The 21,325-nt window shown below is 39.1% G+C and overlaps 1 non-coding gene and 1 pseudogene across 2 annotated transcripts; one reads left to right on the top strand and one right to left on the bottom strand.

The window, feature by feature from the left end:
* The first annotated feature begins 1,433 nt into the window (after positions 1 to 1,433).
* Positions 1,434 to 20,957, top strand: Gm4759 (predicted gene 4759; annotated as a pseudogene). Its single transcript, NR_003967.2, has 3 exons — positions 1,434 to 1,537; positions 2,756 to 2,820; positions 18,036 to 20,957. The product of NR_003967.2 is annotated as a predicted gene 4759 (transcript).
* On the bottom strand, positions 15,660 to 15,795 carry Gm22372. The gene has a single exon (XR_003947178.1). It is a non-coding gene; the product is annotated as a small nucleolar RNA SNORA17 (small nucleolar RNA).
* Positions 20,958 to 21,325: the final 368 nt, after the last annotated feature.

The following is a 21,325-nucleotide window of genomic DNA, read 5'->3' as shown; positions in this document are numbered from 1 at the left end:
TTAGTAATTAAAACGAGATAAAAGAACCTGCATTTGCCACTGTTGAATTCACAAAATAGATGAGATTATCAGGTAAACTACAACCATTAAAATTGGGGAACCTTGTGAATTTCTGTTGTTCAATAAATTCTGACCCTGTGAAAAGACAAAAATGTATTTGTTCTGTTTCTGGAATGGTGTGCTCATGATGAGGAACTTGCAGCCAGAAGCAGTGGATGCCTTCCAAAGAAAGATTTATAAGTTGTCAAGTGTTATATTAAGTCAGTATTCATTAGAGGAGCAGAAACAATAGAGTGAATTAAAGGGCGGTTCATATGATATAATCTGGCTAATCCAGTAATGGCTATCTCAGATCAGAGAGGCTAAGAACATGGTAAGTAGGTCAGTCCATAAGTGTCAATAGGCCCAATATGTTGCTAGAGGCCTGGAGACCTGCTAGCCTTTTCAGTTTATGTTAGAAGCCAGAAGAATCGGGTTCTAATATCAGCATAGTAATGCCACAGTGACAGCAACAGAAGAACTAAACTTCCAACAGGAGTGAAGGCAGGCAGCTGAAAGCAAATCTTTCCTTCTCCCACATCCTCTTCTTCTGGGTTGCCTCAGAAGTTTGTTGTCCATATCTTGGGTAGGTCTTTCTAGTTCAAACATCTCTTTAAGATAGTCCCTCAGGAAAGTACCCAGTCTTTCATGTGACCGTACAGGAGAGGCTGGAGCTGAGGCAATGGTAGGCATTGGACCCCACCTTGGCCAGACTGCTTAGTTATGCATTTCTTCCTTCTATTGAAAACATTCTCTCTGCTGGGCATGGTGGTTCATGCCTTTAATTCTAGCACTCAGGAGGCAGAGGCAGGTGAATTTCTGAGTTCGAGGCCAGCCTGGTCTACAAAGTGAGTTCCAGGACAGCCAGGGCTATACAGAGAAACCCTGTCTCAAAGAAAGAAAGGAAGGAAGGAAGGAAGGAAGAAAGAAAGAAAGAAAGAAAGAAAGAAAGAAAGAAAGAAAGAAAGAAAGAAAGAAAGAAAGAAAGAAACAACCCTTTTTCTGCTTTTTGGCTTAATTTGGCTCTTTTAGTGGTTTTACCAAGGACAAGTGCCAGAATGTGTCTTGTTAAAGCACAAGCTGTGACCACAAGCCTGTTAACACCATTGCTGAGGCTGCCTGCTTTATTGTTTTTAAAAGTTCTGATTCTGAAAGTATTCCTCTTATCCACACCCCACACCCACTTGGCAGCTACTAAGATTGGCAGCTAGACTGCTTTGGGTTTTGTTTTGTTGTTTTTTTCCTCAAAAATTCACATAAATCTTCCTCAGACCATATTTAGCTACAAGAGACCCTAGAACAAAACGAAACCTGTGAACAGGAAGGAAAAGGGAGGTGCCTGATTCTGAGTGTGATTTCAGTCCCTGATCTCATAGAGCCCTATCTGAGCCTCAGCAGATGGTCAGCAGCCTGGCAGGCTGGAGGAAGGTGCATGTCCACCTCCAACTAGACTCTAGAGCAACAATCTGAAGACTGGAACTGGGCTTCAAGGGTACAAGTAAGTGAATGGTGTGAAATGGCTAGACAGATAAGTACAATAGACTTAAAATCTAGAGTAGAAAGAGAAACAATGAAAAGTAGAGGCATTCATAGACTGTAACAAGCTAAAGCCACAGATAGGAATTTAACATTTTCATGTTGCTAGAACCTGAGGCTCACAGAAAAATCAGACTTTTGTCCATGCCACCTCCAAGAACTGACATCAGAACAGGAATTGAATCTTTAACCTGTGATCTATTCAGAAAGCTAAATGCTAAAATCTGTCTCTTCAGAGCCTTCTTTTGTTGGCTCTTTTAATTTCTCCTTTTGTTGGGATGGGTCAGGAGCTTGGTAAACATGGCTTTCATTGAAAGCATTGAAAACGTTTCCTCTGTGATGGTTCCAATCATCTATATGACATACTAGTTATAGTCAAATCTTCGAGATCTCACTCCTTGGCCTCTCGGATTAGGAAGGCAGCTGATTTACTGAAGCTGTAAGACTCTTAGAGACATCCTATTTTTCTCTGCCTCCTTGGTAATCTGTTGACCTGGGAGCAATGGCCAAACTATTGATGTTTCTTTTAGCTTCTATATCCTCATTGATTTGGGCCTCTAACTGTGATTATTGAACAACCAGAGCTTCAGTTACAGCAATATTGATGAATGAATAAAATTTGGTTCTATTACACTAAAATGAAACTTGACAAATATTTTTAAACAAACCTTTATTTCTTTAAGACAGAGTTTCCTAATTAGAAACCATACACAGCTATTTTAATAAAACATATCCTTGCTCTTTAAGCAAGTTTTATAAACTATAATACTTTCATATTTACTTGTGCACACTTGTGTGTGTGTGTGTGTGTGTGTGTGTGTGTGTGTGTGTGTGTGATGGGAATCTGGGAGACACAGCATATGTGTGGAGGCCAGTTCTGAGGTCTGAGGACGAAACTCAGTCCTCCGGTGCCTTTACCCAATGAGCTATCTCACTGACTCAATATACTATTTTCAAGTTTTAACTTTTATAAACCATTTTGTGATACACATAAACTTTCAGTTTTATCCAATCTCTTTATTAGAATGATCTTTTACCTTAAACTCTACAAATCAAATGCCCTTTCATTTAAAATTATGCTTTTAGAATTTTTACAAAAATATATTTTGTATTCATAGTATCTTATATCTTTCATTTTACTTGATAATACTTATTGTGTTATATATCTTTGAGCCAACAGGATTTAGAAAACTCTTGCTTCCTAACAAGAAATCGACACGAAACTGTATTTGAAACTCAGGCAAAGTAAGTTCGCAGGCCTGGAGTCTGCTTTCTCTTTCATTCTGTTTTTGTCTTTCTGGTCTTAAAATTATAAGATAAGAAACTTAGGGAGAAAGCTGCTCTGTTTTGTTTCTTTTAATGGAGGAAAACACAATCAGGTAGCAAATAGTTTTTACGCATTAATGACACAACTGTTAGTTAAAATTTATCTTCAAGATATACTTTGTTGTGTTCACAATACTAAATAAATAACCATTTTAAAGAACTGCATGAAGTAAGCATCCCTACATTATGTATTCTACTGTTTGTGGGGTCGGATCTTCTGTAATTCCCATTATGAAATGGAAAAGTACTACAAAGATATTTTGCAAATGTGTATGTGTATATAGTTATCATTCTTTATGTATCACAACCTTGATGAAAATCTTACATTATCATCTACATATTAAGGATTATTTTTTTCTTTTCCATTTTGTATTAGGTATTTAGCTCATTTACATTTCCAATGCTATACCAAAAGTCCCCCATACCCACCCACCCCCACTCCCCTACCCACCCACTCCCCCTTCCTGGCCCTGGCTTTCCCCTGTACTGGGGCATATAAAGTTTGCATTGTCCAATGGGCCTCTCTTTCCAGTGATGGCCAACTAGGCCATCTTTTGATACATATGCAGCTAGAGTCAAGAGCTCCAGGGTACTGGTTAGTTCATATTGTTGTTCCACCTATAGGGTTGCAGTTCCCTTTAGCTCCTTGGGTACTTTCTCTAGCTCCTCCATTGGGAGCCCTGTGATCCATCCATTAGCTGACTGTGAGCATCCACTTCTGTGTTTGCTAGGCCCCGGCATAGCCTCACAAGAGACAGCTACATCTCGGTCTTTTCGATAAAATCTTGCTAGTGTATGCAATGGTGTCAGCGTTTGGATGCTGATTATGAGGTGGATCCCTGGATATGGCAATCTCTACATGGTCCATTCTTTTATCTCAGCTCCAAACTTTGTCTCTGTAACTCCTTCCAAGGGTGAGTTTGTTCCCACTTCTAAGGAGGGACATAGTGACCACACTTTAGTCTTCATTTTTCTTGAGTTTCATGTGTTTAGGAAATTGTATCTTATATCTTGGGTATCCTAGGTTTTGGGCTAATATCCACTTATCAGTGAGTACATATTGTGTGAGTTCCTTTGTGAATGTGTTACCTCACTCAGGATGATGCCCTCCAGGTCCATCCATTTGGCTAGGAATTTCATAAATTCATTCCTTTTAATAGTTGAGTAGTACTCCATTGTGTAGATGTACCACATTTTCTGTATCCATTCCTCTGTTGAGGGGCATCTGGGTTCTTTCCAGCTTCTGGCTATTATAAATAAGGCTGCTATGAACATAGTGGAGCATGTGTCCTTCTTACCAGTTGGAGCATCTTCTGGATATATGCCCAGGAGAGGTATTGCTGGATCCTCAGGTAGTACTATGTCCAATTTTCTGAGGAACCGCCAGATTGATTTCCAGAGTGGTTGTAAAAGCCTGCAATCCCACCAACAATGGAGGAGTGTTCCTCTTTCTCCACATCCATGCCAGCATCTACTGTCACCTGAATTTTTGATCTTAGCCATTCTGACTGATGTGAGGTGGAATCTCAGGGTTGTTTTGATTTGCATTTCCCTGATGATTAAGGATGTTGAACATTTTTTCAGGTGCTTCTCTGCCATTCGGTATTCCTCAGGTGAGAATTCTTTGTTCAGTTCTGAGCCCCATTTTTTAATGGGGTTATTTGATTTTCTGAAGTTCACCTTCTTGAGTTCTTTATATATGTTTGATATTAGTCCCCTATCTGATTTAGGATAGGTAAAGATCCTTTCCCAATCTGGTGGTGGTCTTTTTGTCTTATTGACGGTGTCTTTTGCCTTGCAGAAACTTTGGAGTTTCATTAGGTTCCATTTCTCAATTCTCGATCTTACAGCACAAGCAATTGCTGTTCTGTTCAGGAATTTTTCCCCTGTGCCCATATCTTCAAGGCTTTTCCCCACTTTCTCCTCTATAAGTTTCAGTGTCTCTGGTTTTATGTGAAGTTCCTTGATCCACTTAGATTTGACCTTAGTACAAGGAGATAAGTATGGATCGATTCGCATTCTTCTACACGATAACAACCAGTTGGGCCAGCACTAATTGTTGAAAATGCTGTCTTTCTTCCACTGGATGGTTTTAGCTCCCTTGTCGAAGATCAAGTGACCATAGGTGTGTGGGTTCATTTCTGGGTCTTCAATTCTATTCCATTGGTCTACTTGTCTGTCTCTATACCAGTACCATGCAGTTTTGATCACAATTGCTCTGTAGTAAAGCTTTAGGTCAGGCATGGTGATTCCACCAGAGGTTCTTTTATCCTTGAGAAAAGTTTTTGCTATCCTAGGTTTTTTGTTATCCCAGATGAATTTGCAAATTGCTCCTTCTAATTCCTTGAAGAATTGAGTTGGAATTTTGATGGGGATTGCATTGAATCTGTAGATTGCTTTTGGCAAGATAGCCATTTTTACAATGTTGATCCTGCCAATCCATGAGCATGGGAGATCTTTCCATCTTCTGAGATCTTCTTTAATTTCTTTCTTCAGAGATTTGAAGTTTTTATCATACAGATCTTTCACTTCCTTAGTTAGAGTCACGCCAAGATATTTTATATTATTTGTGGCTATTGAGAAGGGTGTTGTTTCCCTAATTTCTTTCTCAGCCTGTTTATTCTTTGTATAGAGAAAGGCCATTGACTTGTTTGAGTTTATTTTATATCCAGCTACTTCACCGAAGCTGTTTATCAGGTTTAGGTGTTCTCTGGTAGAATTTTTAGGGTCACTTATATATACTATCATATCATCTGCAAAAAGTGATATTTTGACTTCCTCTTTTCCAATTTGTATCCTCTTGATCTCCTTTTGTTTTGGAATTGCTCTGGCTAATACTTCAAGTACTATGTTGAAAAGGTAGGGAGAAAGTGGGCAGCCTTGTCTAGTCCCTGATTTTAGTGGGATTGCTTCCAGCTTCTCTCCATTTACTTTGATGTTGGCTACTAGTTTGCTGTAGATTGCTTTTATCATGTTTAGGTATGGGCTTTGAATTCCTGATCTTTCCAAAACTTTTATCATGAATGGGTGTTGGATCTTGTCAAATGCTTTTTCTGCATCTAACGAGATGATCATGTGGTTTTTGTCTTTGAGTTTGTTTATATAATGGATTACATTGATGGATTTTCGTATATTAAACCATCCCTGCATCCCTGGAATAAAACCTACTTGGTCAGGATGGATGATTGCTTTAATGTGTTCTTGGATTCGGTTAGCGAGAATTTTATTAAGGATTTTTGCATCGATATTCATAAGAGAAATTGGTCTGAAGTTCTCTATCTTTGTTGGATCTTTCTGTGGTTTAGGTATCAGAGTAATAGTGGCGAGAGCCACAGAGCTTCTTAGGCAGCGTCATCTTTGGCTCCAGACAACCGGCCACCTTCCTGGTGAGAGCACAGGGGTTTGTGCATCAGGCCCTGGCGGCGGGAGCCTCCTTGGCTCCGGGACTCCGCGGAGGGCAGGCTGCACGGGTGAAGGTGTGGAATACAGAGGACAGCCGTTTCTGGGACAGGCGAGAGCCACAGAGCTTCTGAGGCGGAGCCATCTTTGGCTCCAGACAACCGGCCACCTTCCTGGCCAAAGCAACACAGCTTCTGGGAAAGATCCTGTTTTGGGCCTTCATCTTCAGCCAGGAGGAGGTCCAAACACCAGTTAACTGTGCACCTTCCCTGAAAGAGGAGAGCTTGCCTGCAGAGACTGATCTGACCACTGAAACTCAGAGGAGAAAGCTAGTCTCCCATGTCTGCTGATAGAGGGTAACAAAATCAACAGAGGAACAATCTCTAAACAAAGACAACTATAACAACTAACTCCAGAGATTGCCAGATGGTGAAAGGTAAACGTAAGAATCCTACTAACAGGAACCAGGACCACTCACCATCATCAGAACCCAGAACTCCCACTTCGCCCAGTCCAGGGCATCCTAACACACCTGAAAAGGTAGACCTGGATTTAAAAGCATATCTCATGATGATGGTAGAGGACATAAAAAAGGAATTTAATAACTCACTTAAAGAAATACAGGAGAACACTTTTAAAGAGTTACAAGTCCTTAAAGAAAAACAGGAAAACACAATCAAACAGGTAGAAGTCCTTATAGAAAAACAGGAAAACACATCCAAACAGGTGATAGAAATGAACAAAACCATACTAGACCTAAAAAGGGAAGTAGACACAATAAAGAAAACCCAAAGTGAGGCAACGCTGGAGACAGAAAACCTAGGAAAGAAATCTGGAACCATAGATGCCAGCATCAGCAACAGAATTGATGTACCTTTTTCTTAAACCTTTATGTGTCAGTAATCTCTTTTTCTCTTTTAATACTGACCTGGCTGTTCTGTTCCTTTTCTTCTTTCATATAAACTTCATTTGGTTGGTTATTTAGAAAATAACTTGGTGGGAGTTTTGTTAAGATTATAATGAATCTATAATGATCAAGCTGTAAATAACTAGTGTGATAATTGATATGCAGTGACTACATACCTGGGTAGAAGATGTCTAGAATTTGTGCAACTGAATGCCTGTGAAGATTTTTTTCAGATAGGGTTGACATGTCATACGGTGAATAGTAAGGAAGCACCTGCCCTGAATAAGAGTGAGATTATTAACAGTATAAACTGCTCCAATGAAGAAGTGAGATGAAGCAAGATACAAGCTACCTTTCTTTTCCCAATGACTGTTTCTATTGCTGTTGCCACTGCTGACATTAGAGTCCAGGTATTCAACATGTACTCAATTTCAGCAACTCTTCAAGGCTTTATCATTAAACTGAGAGTGCAACAGCATTCTTACTGGATTGTGAACCTAGTTCATAGCCTCTGTAGGACGTAGTTGAAAATTGTACATCTGCCCTATTCATACCACGTGAGCAAATCTAATGAATCTATTTTTATAATTTATATATGCATACATTCTGTAGACTCTTTTCATCTAGAGATCCATAGGGCCATTGGAATTTTAACAGCATGAAGTGTGGAGTATGTCTTCATTGTTTACATATTCTTTAAGCTATTCTATCAGAATTTTAGTCTTCTTCATATAAGTCTTGTACATGTTTTGTTAAGTTTGCATTTAACTGCTTTAAATAGTAATGGGCTTTTAACTTGAAGCATCATTCAATTATTTTTTGTTGATATACAAAGAGCATTTATTTACTTATTATTTTTTAATTATATCAGGGTCCTGTCAGCAAAATCTTGTTGGCATCCACAATAGTGTCTGGATTTGGTGATTATATATGGGATGGATCCCCAGGTGGGGCAGTCTCAGGATGATGATTCCATCAGTTTCTGCTCCACACTTTATCTCTGCAATTCCTTCCATAGTTATTTTGTTCTCCCTTCTAAGAAGGATCGAATTATCCACACTTTGGTCTTCCTTCTTCCAAAGTTTCATGGGGTTTGTGAATTGGATCCTGGGTATTCTGAGTTTCTGAGCTAATATCCACTGATTAGTAAGTGCATGTCATGTGTATTCTTTTGTGATTGGGTTACCTCAGTCAGGATGAGATCCTCCATATCCATCCATTTGCCTAGGAATTTCATGAATTCATTGTTTTTAATAGCTGAGTAGTACTCTATTGTGTAAATGTACCATGTTTTCTGTATCCATTCCTCTGTTGAGAGACATCTGGGTTCGTTTCAGTTTCTGGGTATTATAAATGAGGCTGCTGTTAACATAGTTGAGCATGAGTCCTTATTACAAGTTGGAGCATCTTCTAGGTATATGCCCAGGAGTGGTATTGCTGGATCCTCTAGTAGTAGTATGTCCAATTTTCTGAGGAACCACCAAACTCATTCCCAGAGTGGTTGTACCAGAATCTGCTGTCACCTGAGTTTTGATCTTAGTCATTTTAATTGGTGTGAGGTGGAATCTCAGGGTTATTTTGATTTGCATTTCTCAGATGGCTGAGGATGTTGAACATTTGTTTAAGTGCTTCTCAGCCATTCAGTATTTCTCAATTGAGAGATCTTTGGTTAGCTCTGTATACCATTTTTTTAAAATTTGTTTCTCTGGAGTCTAACTTCTTGAGTTCTTTGTACATGTTGAATATTATCTCTCTATTGGGTTTAGGATTAGTAAAGGTCTTTTCCTGATCTGTTGGTTGCCTTTTTCTCTTATTGACAGTGTCATTTGCCTTACAAAAGCTTTTCAATTTTATAAATTCCCATTTGTCAATTCTTGATCTTACAGCACAGGCCATTGGTGTTCTATTAAGGAAATTTTCCCCTGTGCCGATATGTTCAAGGCTCTTTCGCACTTTGTCCTCTATAATTTTCAGTGTCTCTGGTTTTATGTGTAAGTCCTTGATCCAGTTGGACTTGGGCTTTGTACAAGGAGATAACAATGAATCAATTCACATTCTTCTACATGTTAACTGCCAGTTGAGCCAGCATCATTTGTTGAAAATGCAGTCTTTTTTTCCACTGGATAGTTTTAGCTACTTTGTTAAAGATCAAGTGATCATAGGTTTGTGGGTTCATTTCTGCATCTTCAATTCTATTTCATTGATCTACGTGTCCATCACTGTACCAGTACCATGCAGTTTTTATCACAATTGTTCTGTAGTACAGCTTGAGTTCAGGCATGGTGATTACTACAGAGCTTCTTTTATTGTTGAGATTAGTTTTTTGAATCCTAGGTTTTTTGTTATTCCAGATGAATTTGCAAATTGCCCTTTCTAACTCTGTGAAGAATTGAGTTGGAATTTTGATGGGGATTGCATTGAATCTGTAGATTGCTTCCAGCAAGGTGGCCATTTTTACAATATTAATCCTGCAAATCCATGAGCATGGGAGATCTTTACATCTTCTGAGATCATCTTTGAATACTTTCTTCAGAGATTTGAAGTTCTTATCATACAGATCTTTCACTTCCTTAGTTAGATTCACACCAAGGTATTTTATATTATTTGTGACTATTGTGAAGGGTGTTGTTTCCCTAATTTCTTTCTCAGCCTGTTTATCCTTTGTGTAGAGGAAGGCCACTGATTTGTTTCAAATATTATATCCAGCTAGTTCGATAAAGTTGTTTGTCAGATTTCAGACTTCTCTGGTAGAATTTTGGGGGTCATTTATGCGTACCAACATATCATCTGCAGATAGTTATGTTTTGACTTTTTCCTTTTTAATTTGTACCCCTTTGATTTCTTTTTGTTGTCTAATTGCTCTGCTTAGAATTTCAAATACTATATTGAATAGATAGGGAAAGAGTGGGCAGTCTTGTCTAGCCCCAGATTTAGTGGGATTGTATCCAAGTTTGTATCCATTTTGTTTGATGTAGGCTACTGGTTTGCTGTATATTGCTTTTACTATGTTTAGGTATGGGCCTTGAATTCCTGATCTTTCCAAGTTTTTTATCATGAAGGGGTGTTGAATTTGTCAAATGGTTTCTCATCATCTAATGAGATGATCATGTGGCTTTTTCCTTTGAGTTTGTCTATATTGTGGATTACATTGATGGATTTCAGTATGTTGAACCATCTCTGCATTCAGGGGATGAAGCCTACTTGATCATGATTGATGACCGTTTGATGTTTTCTTGGATTTGATTTGTGAGAAGTTTATTAAGTATTTTTGCATCTATAGTCACAATGGACATTTGTCTGAAGTTCTCTTTCTTTGTTGGGTCTTTGTGTGGTATAGGTATCAGAGAAATTGTGGCTTCATAGAACAAATTGGATAGAGTACCTTCTGTTTTTTATTTTGTGGAATAGTTTGAGGAGTATTGGTATTAGGTCTTCTTTGAAGGTCTGATAGAACTCTGTACTAAACACATCTGGTTCTGGGCTGTTTTTTGGTTGGGAGACATTAATGAGTATTTCTATTTCTTTAGGGGATATGGGTCTGTTTGGATAGTTTATCTGATCCTTATTTAACTTTTGTACCTGGTATCTGTCTAGAAAATTATCCATTTCATTCAGGTTTTACACTTTTGTTGAATATAGACTTTTGTCATAGTATTTGAAGATTTTTTGGAATTCCTGAGATTCTGTTGTTATGTCTCCCTTTTTATTTCTGATTTTGTTAATTTGGGTACTGATTCCATGCCCTCTAATGAGTCTGACTAAGGCTTTATCTATTTTGTTGATTTTTCTCAAGTAACCAGCTCCTGGTTTGGTTGAGTCTTTGTATAGTTATTTTGTTTGACTTCAGCCCCGAGTTTGATTATTTCCTGCCATCTATTCCTCTTGGGTGAATTTGCTTCTTTTTGTTCTAGAGCTTTCAGGTGTCCTGTCAATCTGCTAGGGTATGCTCTCTCCAGTTTCTTTTTGGACGCACTCAGAGCTATGAGATTTCCTCTTAGGAATGCTCTCATTGTGTCCCAAAAGTTTGGGTATATTGTGGCTTCATTTTCATTAAACTCTAAAAAGTCTTTAATTTCTTTATTTCTTCCTTGACCAATTTATCATTGAATAGTGTTGTTCAGCTTCCACGTGTATGTGGGTTTTTATTATTTATGTTGTTATTGAAGATCAGCCTTAGTCGGTGGTGATCTGATAGGGTGCATGGGATCATTTCAATCTTCTTGTATCTCTTGGGCCTTGTTTTGTGAAAATTTGGAGAAGGTACCATGAGGTGCTGAGAATAATGTATATCCTTTTGTTTTAGAATGAAATGTTCTATAGATATCTCTTAAATCCATTTGTTTCATAACTCTTAGTTTCTTTGTGTCTCTGTTTAGTTTCTATTTCCATTATCTGTTCATTGATGAGTGTAGGATTTGAAGTCTATCACTATTATTTCATGCAATGCAATATGTACTTTGAGCTTTAGTAAGGTTTCTTTTATGAATGTGGATACCCTTGCATTTGGACCGCAGATGTTCAGAATTGAGAGTTCTTTTTGGGATATTTTACCTTTGATTAGTATGAAGTATCCCTCCTTGACTTTTTTGATATCTTTAGGTTGAAAGTTGATTTTATTCTATATTAGAATGGCTAATCAAGCTTGTTTCTTGGGACCATTTTCTTGGAGAATTGTTTTCTGGCCTTTTACACTGAGGTAGTATCTGTCTTTTTCACTGAGGTGGATTTCCTGTATGCAGCAAAATGTTGGGTCCTGTTTACATAACCAGTCTGATAGAATATGTCTTTTTATTGGGGAATTGACTTGATTGATATTAAGAAATATTAAGGAAAGAAAGATTGTCCCTTCCTGATATTTTTGTTTTTAGGAATGGGACTCTGTTCATGTGGCTTTCTTCTTTTAGGTTTGTTGTGGTACTTTCATGATTTTCCTAGGGTGTAGTTTCCCTCTTTGTGTTGGAGTTTTCCCTTCATTAGCCTTTGCAGGGCTGGATTCATGGAAAGATATTGTGTAACCTTCGTTTTGTCATGGAATACCTTGGTTTCTCCATCTATGGTAATTGAGAGTTTTCCTGGGTAGAGTAGCCTGGGCTTGCATTTGTGTTCTCTTAGGGGCTGTATGACATCTGCCCAGGATCTTCTTTCTTTCATAGTCTCTCGTGAGAAGTCTGGTGCAATTCTAACACGTCTGCCTTTATATGTTACTTGACCTTTTTCCCTTACTGCTTTTAATATTCTTTCTTTGTTTTGTACATTTGGTGTTTTAATTGTTCGGTGATGGGAGGAGTTTCTTTTCTGGTCCAATCTATTTGAGTTCTGTAGGCCTCTTGTATGTTCATGGGCATCTCTTTCTTTAGGTTAGGGAAGTTTTCTTCTATAATTTTGTTGGAGATATTCTTTGGCTCCTTAAGTTTGAAATCTTTCTTCTCATCTATACCTATTATGCTTAGGTTTGGCCTTCTCATTTTGTCCTAGATTTCCTGGATGTTTTGGGTTAGGATCTTTTGGCATTTTGCATTTTCTTGTTGTTTTAATGTTCTTTATGGAATCTTCCACACCTGAGATTCTCTCTTCCAGCTGTTGTATTCTGTTGGTGATTCTTGCATCTATGGCTCCTGATTCCTTTCATAGTTTTTCTATCTCCAGATTTGTTTCCCATTGTGATTTCTTCATTGTTTTTATTTCCATTTTTTGATCCTGGATGGTTTTGCTCAATTCCTTCACCTGTTTGGTTGTGTTTTCCTCTAATTCTTTAAGGGATTTTTGTGTTTCCTCTTTAAGGGCTTCTACCTATTTACCTGTGTTCTCCTGTATTTCCTTGAGTGATTTATGTCCTTCTTAAAATACAAGCATCATGAGATATGATTTTAAATCTGAACCTTGCTTTTCCATTGTGTTGGGGTATCCAGGTCATGCTGTGGTGAGAGTACTTGGTTCTGATTATGCAAAGTAGTCTTGGTTTCTGTTGGTAAGATTCTTGCATTTGACTTTCACTATCTCGTAATCTCTGGTGTTATATGTTCTTGTTGTCTCTTGATAGAGCTAGTTCCTCCTGTGAGTCTGTAAGCCTGTGTCAGCACTCCCTGGAGAAAGCTCTCCCCTGGCAAAGCCATTGCATAGAGTGCTGCGGAATTGCATAGAGTCCTGGGTACAGATGTAGGACTGAAGGACCCTGTCCCAGCTGTTCTGCTGCTTCTGCGACCTGTGTGATCCTGGGTCTTATTTTAACTTATTTTATCTGTGAATGAAAGTAATATTATTTTTAGCTACACTTTCCTATATAGAGATTTTATTTGCTTTTATTACCTTATTGACTACCTATGAATTCAAGTTGGGTATTGAATAAGAGTGAAGAGAAAAAAAAAACCCTTGCTTTGTTCCTAATCTTAACACAAAACCTCTGATTTCTCAATATTAAATGTTATCTGCTACCTATTTGGGGTTTTTTCGCATATGCTTTTTATCAAATTAAATATTGTCCTCTCTTTTTCAATATGCTTAGATTTTTAAATCAGGATTAAGTGTTGAATTTGGTTAAAATACTTTCTTAGCTGATGGACATAATCATGTGATTTTCTTCTTTAGAGTACTGATATGAAATATGTTCATTATTGTTCACCTATTAAGCCAGCTCTCCATACCTAGGTAAAGCTCAGTAGGCCATGATCAAAAATTCTACTCTCTGTGTGTGTGCGCGCGCACGCACGTGTGTGTGTGTGTGTGTGTGTGTGTGTGTGTACTTTATTCATTCTTTGTGAATTTCACATCATGCACCCCAATCCTATTCATTTCCCCATCCCCTCATACCCACCTTCTACCATTGCAACTGCAACCCCCAACAGAGAAAAAAAATCATTTGTAAGCTGTCTCTATCTGTCCTCCTGACTCCCTCTCACTCTCTATGTTTTGTTCCTATATTCACTCCCTATCAAATGGTTGCTTGCTCTGCCTCTTGACCTATGGTTGACTTTATTTAATGTTGTTTACAATAAACAGTAAACTCTTGGATTAAAGGTGTGTGCTAGGACTGAGCCATACCACAACTGAAAACAGGTTTTTCCAGTATACAATCTCAGTGTGATCAAATATTCTGCAACACCCAACTCTCTTGCTCTCCTGACCCAAGTGCCAGTTCTGCCTGCCATAAATGGCAAGGGGTGAAGGTTAAGGAGGGCATCTCTCCCTCATCCACACTGTTGCACAGCAGACAAGTTGCAGGGCCAGTTCACCCACACCCCTACTACCAGGACCACCTCTACTGTGCTGTCCAGATGAGGTACAGGGCCTGCTATCAAAAGTGCTGCAGCAGGTGAGGGGCAAGGTTCAGATCCATGACTCCATCAAGGTCATCTCTCTCCTCCACTGTTGGTGGTAAGGACAAAAGGGGATTTCTCCCTTGCCAATGCTACCACACAGCAAAGAAGAGGCAGGGCCAACTCTCCCACATTCATACCTTTGGGGATGACTTGCTCATGCCTCTACCACCAGGGTCAGCTTTTCTGTGCTACACAGGTAAGGTACATGGCCTACTCTCCCAAGTGCTGCAGCTGGTAAGGAGCAGGGACAGCTCTCCTGTTCTCATGACCCCAGGACCAGGCCTCCCATCTGTTAATGGCGGTGAGAGGGCTAAGGGGAGGAGAGTATCTCTTCCCTCATCTATGCCACAGCATGGGAGATGTGTGGTAGGGCCAGCTTTCCCACATTTGTATCCTTGGGCCATCTCACCAGCAACTCCAGGGGCTCTCTATTCTTATGCCCTCAGAGCCAGCTCATTCAAGATGCCCAGGTGAGAAATGGAGCCAGCTCTGCACAGCCCTCAAACCTCAAAATTACCTGAACCCAGACCAGAGACATCTATCTTGGTTTTGGTAGTAACAGATCCTGCTGCTGCAGGGCTACAAACCCAGTCAAAGCCCCTGGTAGCAGAACAGGATAGAGCCCTACCCTAGTCCCAGGTAGTATCACTGGCTACTTACATCAGGCTGTTTCTCACAACACTCTAGTCTCCAGTTCTGCCTTTCTTCACTGTGCCCTTATATTTCTGTTTATTTTTCTCTTCCAGTTTTCCACTTACTTGCTTCTCTTAGTGGCACCCAGGGTCTCAGTGTCTGGGGTCATCTCAGGAGCACTATGCCCTGCTTGTGCATTATGGTACCTGGCAGGGGTAATCTTGAGCATGGTCTGTCCACCTGCAAGCATGCATAATGCCAGACTAGTGATGATCTCAAGTACTTCCTGTTCAAGCCCCATGGTGCTAGTCTGGTAGTTGTCTAGGACTCACACCTCACCCAGCCCACCCAAGTGGCCCCATGTGAGTCATCTGTCTCAAGCTCACTCCTGTTTGGGTCCCACAATCCCAAGCAGTGTTCTTCAAGTCTCCATCTTGCTCCCTCTCCGGGGACCCCATTTGGGCCTGTGCAGAACTGGTGGGTGTCTCAGGCTATTTTCAGGAAATGTTAGGCTACAGATGATTCAGATGTTTAACTATCAGAACAGTGAGTGGAGCATAGACATAGCCTCTCTCCTCTCTGCCACCTTCTGACACACATGTGCCACAGCAGTCATACCTGCAATGCTCCTGGGGCAGAGTCTATTATGTATTGTTGAATTTTATATGATAATAATGGTTTCTGAGATATAAGAGATATTTGTTTGCAGATTTCCTTTTATGTAATATCTCAATAATGATTTGGAAGTAAAGTTATGATAGCTCCAGAGAAGCAATTGAGAAGTATGATATATTTTTTTTAAGTGTTTTCAACTTAGTGTCATATCTTCTTAAATATGTCATGTAATTCACTGGTGTTTTGAAAATTTACTCATTGTTGATTAATATAAAATATTACATTTCAGATTATAATTTCATATTTTTTATCTTTGTTTGTTCTGGGTATTAAACCTGGAACCTTGTTAATACTAAGCACATGGCCCAAATCTGTGCTCATTGCCACCTATATATCCAATACTTCTAAGATCTTCATTCTATTCCTCCATACTGACACAATTTAGGAAACTTATTTGCTTCTTCATAAGACTGGCCTTACCTGGGGCTGAAAAAATGGTTTAGTATTTAAGAGCACTGACTGCTCTTCCAGAGGTCCTGAGTTCAATACCCAGCAATCTCGCAATCTCATGGTGGCTCACAACCATTATATATGTATGTATGTATGTATGTCACAACCATTATATATGTATGTATGTATGTATGTATGTATGTATATGTGTATATATATATATATATATATATATATATATATATATATATACACACTGGCCTTAACATAAATAAAACCAAGGCAGATTGTGTACAAGGCAGGAAATTTTCATACAACATCTAGTCATGAGATCAGTAATCACAAAACTGGGTTTTATGGTATAAGGAAATCAAATCAAAGACATGTCTTACATTCTAATCTACATTCTGATATGAAAAAAATGAAAATTTTTGTTAAGTCATCCAAATAAAAAATAATCTACAGTCAAATATGTAGCCTTAATAAGTATCCTCTGCAGTTGATAACCATGCAATTAAAAAGCCTGTGCAGTTCAACTCCTATTTAAGAACCTCCCAGTCACTCTTTGCTGTATAATTTTGTGTACAAATCCTCCTTTGCTTGGTATACAATGTTTGTTCCATATGTCTAAATTATTTTCTCTTGGTGATGAGAACCTGGGAGCACTAACTAGAAATCTCTTTATCTGGCCTTTCTTTCCTAAATACTTACAAAGATCTCACCAGTGGTGGTACATATAGATGCAGTATACAGGTAAAGCAGCTTTACAAAGTTTGATATTCACACGATGATAATGTTGAATGCCAAATTATTTCAAAATAAAAACTGAAGAGTAGAAAAGAACAAACATCAGATATAATACCTATTATAGCCATTACAATAAATGTGTATGAAGGCAAAATGATAGAGCTGAAAAGGTAATTAGATTAAACAGAGATTTGAGAAGTCGTTTGAAAGCCTTTGGGTACCAAATTTACACTAAGTGAAAGAGCAGATAAATATTATAATTATTTGTCAATATGAGGGTGCCTTTGAATACGACAATAATTGTAGGAGAATTAGAAACATAATAGGTGCAACTGATGCATGAGCTACCTCATTTTATTTTTGGGTAAATTGCCTGAGGGTGTGTGTGGGGTGTGTGAGTGTGTGTGTGTGTGTGTGTGTGTGTGTGTGTGTGTGTGAAAATGTGGGAATAACACTGAGGAAATGCTATTAATAGACTAGTGGATTAGAATACACATATACAAACATGTCTGGCTCCAGTGCATTGGAAGCTGTGTAATTAATAGAAAAATAATATATCAAAGAGCAAGATGAGAAACCACAAATAAACAAGTATTAGCCAAGATAAATGTGCTTTTAGAAGCATGAAAGACAAAATCAATACTGAATGATTTAAAATGAAGTGACAAAAATTAGGAATAGCGTGGATATAAGTTTCATGGAAACTAACATAGAATAGCTAAAGAAATAATGGAACAAGTCTTTAAGATGTAACAAGAAAATTTTAACATTTTAACATTTCAACCATTGCTTTGCTGATTGTCATACCATGGAGTTTATGGAGAATGAAGTGTTAAACCCAGTCTATAGCACCATACCTCACAATGGCAACTAGATGCACTGACTACACTTAGTACAAATGTGGACAGTAATGTGACAAAGATACTAATGAAAATACAAAGTTCAAAATTAAAGGTAGGGATGAGGAGTTCCTTCAGACTTAAAGACTTGAGACACTCATTCTATTGGCCAAGAAATAAATGCTTACGAAGAGTAAGATTTTAACTAAGTGCCTGTTCTTCACACAGTCATGAACACAGCAGAGAATTTTCATGACAAGCCTCAGTCCAGAAGCAGAAGAAGACATGATCTCCAGGAGATGCTGAATGACGTGGGACTGTCTGTTGACTACTGGCTGCCTAAGCTTCAGGAAGACCTGGGTGTGACCTCTGCCCAGGCCTTGCAATATTTGGACAAAAGAGACCTCCAGAAGCTGAAGTCACAGACACAACACACATGGGAGAAAAAGGCTCTAGAGAAGCTGCTGGACCTCTCACAGCCAAATAGTGTTGCAGAGCTGCAGGAGACTCCAGGGGAGATGATAAAGAGCAGGCAGAGGCAGGCAGGACAGGCACTGCAGGCTTTGAGGGCCTTTCAGTCAGAAGGGAAGCACAGAGAGGAAGAGGCAGTGAGGAAAAAAGAAGCAGAGCTGAGACAAGCAATGGAGATCCCTGAGGAATGCTGGCCAATGGCTGAAGTGTTCCTAAAAGACATCACTGAAATAATGGAGAGACATCTCAGTCACATGGAACAGACCCTGGCTCACAGACCAAACCTCTCAGATGGAGACCTGGTAAGATGAGCATCTGGAGGGCTGGCCCTGCAGGGGATTTATAAGCCACCAAAAGGACTTAGTGGCAAGGAGAGAAGAGCTTCTCAGGGTCCCCAAGAAATTCTTCCTCTTTGGACCTGAACAAGGAAAAAGGATGGAAGCTAAAGAATTCACATCTTCTCAAGCAGAATCCATGTTCACTGAAGCTGTGGAGAAGCTAGGATTTGGAGCAATTGTATCAATCAAGGATGGACTCTGGGGGTTTAGTTCAGAATTTGATATCAAGCAAAGCAAACATTCAGAATGGAAAGACACCTACCAGTCATACTCAGACAATTCTTATTTCTGTTCAGCAAAGTATAGCTATGTGCTCCTGGCCTCCTTCCACTTTCAAACTGATAAGCTCCAGCTCTCCATAGCTGCTCTCAAGGAATTGAAATTCATTGAAGAACAACTGGAACACACTGAAGGACCAAATACATCCCTCTCACTGAGAAACAGGACGGAGAATTTCTTCAACAGATTTGGTTCTCATGCTAATCAAGGCCCTTTTCACCTTGGGGGAATCTACTGCTGGAAGGCCATTTCAGAGGGTTTCAAAATTGGCCAGCTGGATTATGTGAAGCAACAGGCAGCAGAGGCCTTAGATAGTTACATAAGGGAGAGCTATAATGGCTTTGGAGTTGAAGTTGGAGCAAGGATGAAAACATCAGATTCATATTCAGTAACATCCTGCCAGAATGCAACTAATCAACAGCTCCAAATCAGTGTGCAAGTTTCTGTATCCCAGACAGGTGGACCAGCAGAAGCAAGTGGAATTGTCCAATGGACAGCTAGCCTTCTCACAAGCAACAAAACCTGGTCTGTCATTGACAAGGAACTTCACTTGGTGCCCATTTGGGACATCATCCTCAACAGCCACAGAAGTGATTTTAAGGACCCCCTTCAAGTGGCTAAATGTTTGAAAAACAACTACACTGCACTGACTAGCCTTTCTGATCAAATACAGGATGAAGAATATGTGTACAATACTGGGCAAGAAATTAGACTTTTTAAAAAGAATATGAAATCCCAAGAGGTTTCTGATTATGAGGGAAGACTGAAGACACTGATAGTTCCATGCAAACACTGCATCAAAAAATTAAAAATTATGCCATTTGGATTTATATGTTTTTCACAGACTGGCAATTGCAGAATTTTCTACTAAGCACAGTCAATGTTCTGAAAAAAGCTGCCACTTATATAACTCAATTTATTAATGCACAGGTGTGTAGACTCCATGATGGAGACTATAAAGCCACAACTTCATCGTTACAGATGAAAAAACAGTTGCAATGGCTCTATCCTAAAAGAAAACAGACTTATAATCAACAAAATCATGAGAACAACACAAAGCAAATGTTAGAAGTGGGACCTTTCCTGGACTTACTCCAGTGACTAGGATTAGAACATTTTTATCCAAAAAGGATGAGCAGAGCTGACTTCCATATGATCTACAAAACATCTGTACACAAGTCCCAGCCAACATCTGAACAGGAACTTCCTTACTATTTCCTACAAAAACTACTGATGTTGGATTGCAGGTTGAGAAAAATGACCTTCAAAGATGAAGAAGACCATGTCTCTAACAATTCCTTCTGTCAGAAAAATGAGGCTTTTGATCCATATGAAGAGTCCTTTGAAGACAGTGATGACATCATGATGTCATTAGCCAAAAAGTCACAGCCCCACATTCACCCAATAGATATCCAGATGGCCATTTTTCACTGTGCAGATGATCTTACCAGGCAATATATTTTGTCCAAACTTTCCATTTGTCAATATGCACTCCCTCTTGTGGTACCAAATCCCAACACTTCTGAAATGGAATTCCTTCTCTGGTCTCTCAGACAAATTAGGAGGAGTTGGCAAGAATTAGGTGAGTCACCACAGGACAAGAGCTACAGTCACAAGGATCAGCAGATGTGTAGTATTTCTACCCCCATTGTGTCCTTCATTAGAGTTGGAAATGGCCTCTCTGCTTCCAAATCTCAGATCATGAACTCTCTTCTCAGTAAAAGTAAACATGATGTGTTTTTTCACAGACACTGCAGAGGAAGCAACAAACATTGTCTCCTGATGGGGGGGAGTGGTGGAAATATGCTGGTTCTGCCCTGGAGGCCTTGATGATGACATATTTGATAAGTGTCTGACATTCACCAATCTTCATGGAGATGCCAAGAAACATAGAAAACAACTAAAATTCCTCCAAGATGTCTCTTCTCTCATTGTGATCCTCATGTCAGCTTCTGATAACAATAAAGAAAACCAAAAGTTTGTCAGACACCTCTGCCAATCACCAAGACCTTTGATCTGCTTGATTGATGACAAAGAAAAGGTTGACACAAATAATTCTGGTAAAAAAATGAGAATTGGCATCAAGAATAGAAATGAGGCAGAATTAACAGAGGTACTCACAAATGCCATCAAACATTTACTGGGATTCTCTGAAACTTCTCTCAGCATAGAAGACTGTTCAGAGTTGACTAGTAAACAAGGATTTCTAGTTGATGAAGACCAGAGAGTCTGCAAGGCAGCCAAAGAAAAGGCTGAAATTATAATGGCTCTACTAGCAGACTGGAAATTATCAAAGATAAAGGAAAATTTACTTCCCCTTCAGGGAAAACTCTGGCATATTTGGTGTAAAAAAGACAAAGAACTCTATCATCTAACAGAAAAAGGTAATCAGAGCATTGAACAACATAAAAGTGAGATTCATACACAGAA

Source organism: Mus musculus, chromosome 7, assembly GCF_000001635.26.
Source record: "Mus musculus strain C57BL/6J chromosome 7, GRCm38.p6 C57BL/6J".
In the NCBI taxonomy this organism is placed as follows: Eukaryota; Metazoa; Chordata; class Mammalia; order Rodentia; family Muridae; genus Mus; species Mus musculus.
Note: the sequence above shows the minus strand (reverse complement) of the source record. Positions and strands in the feature narration are given on the sequence as shown.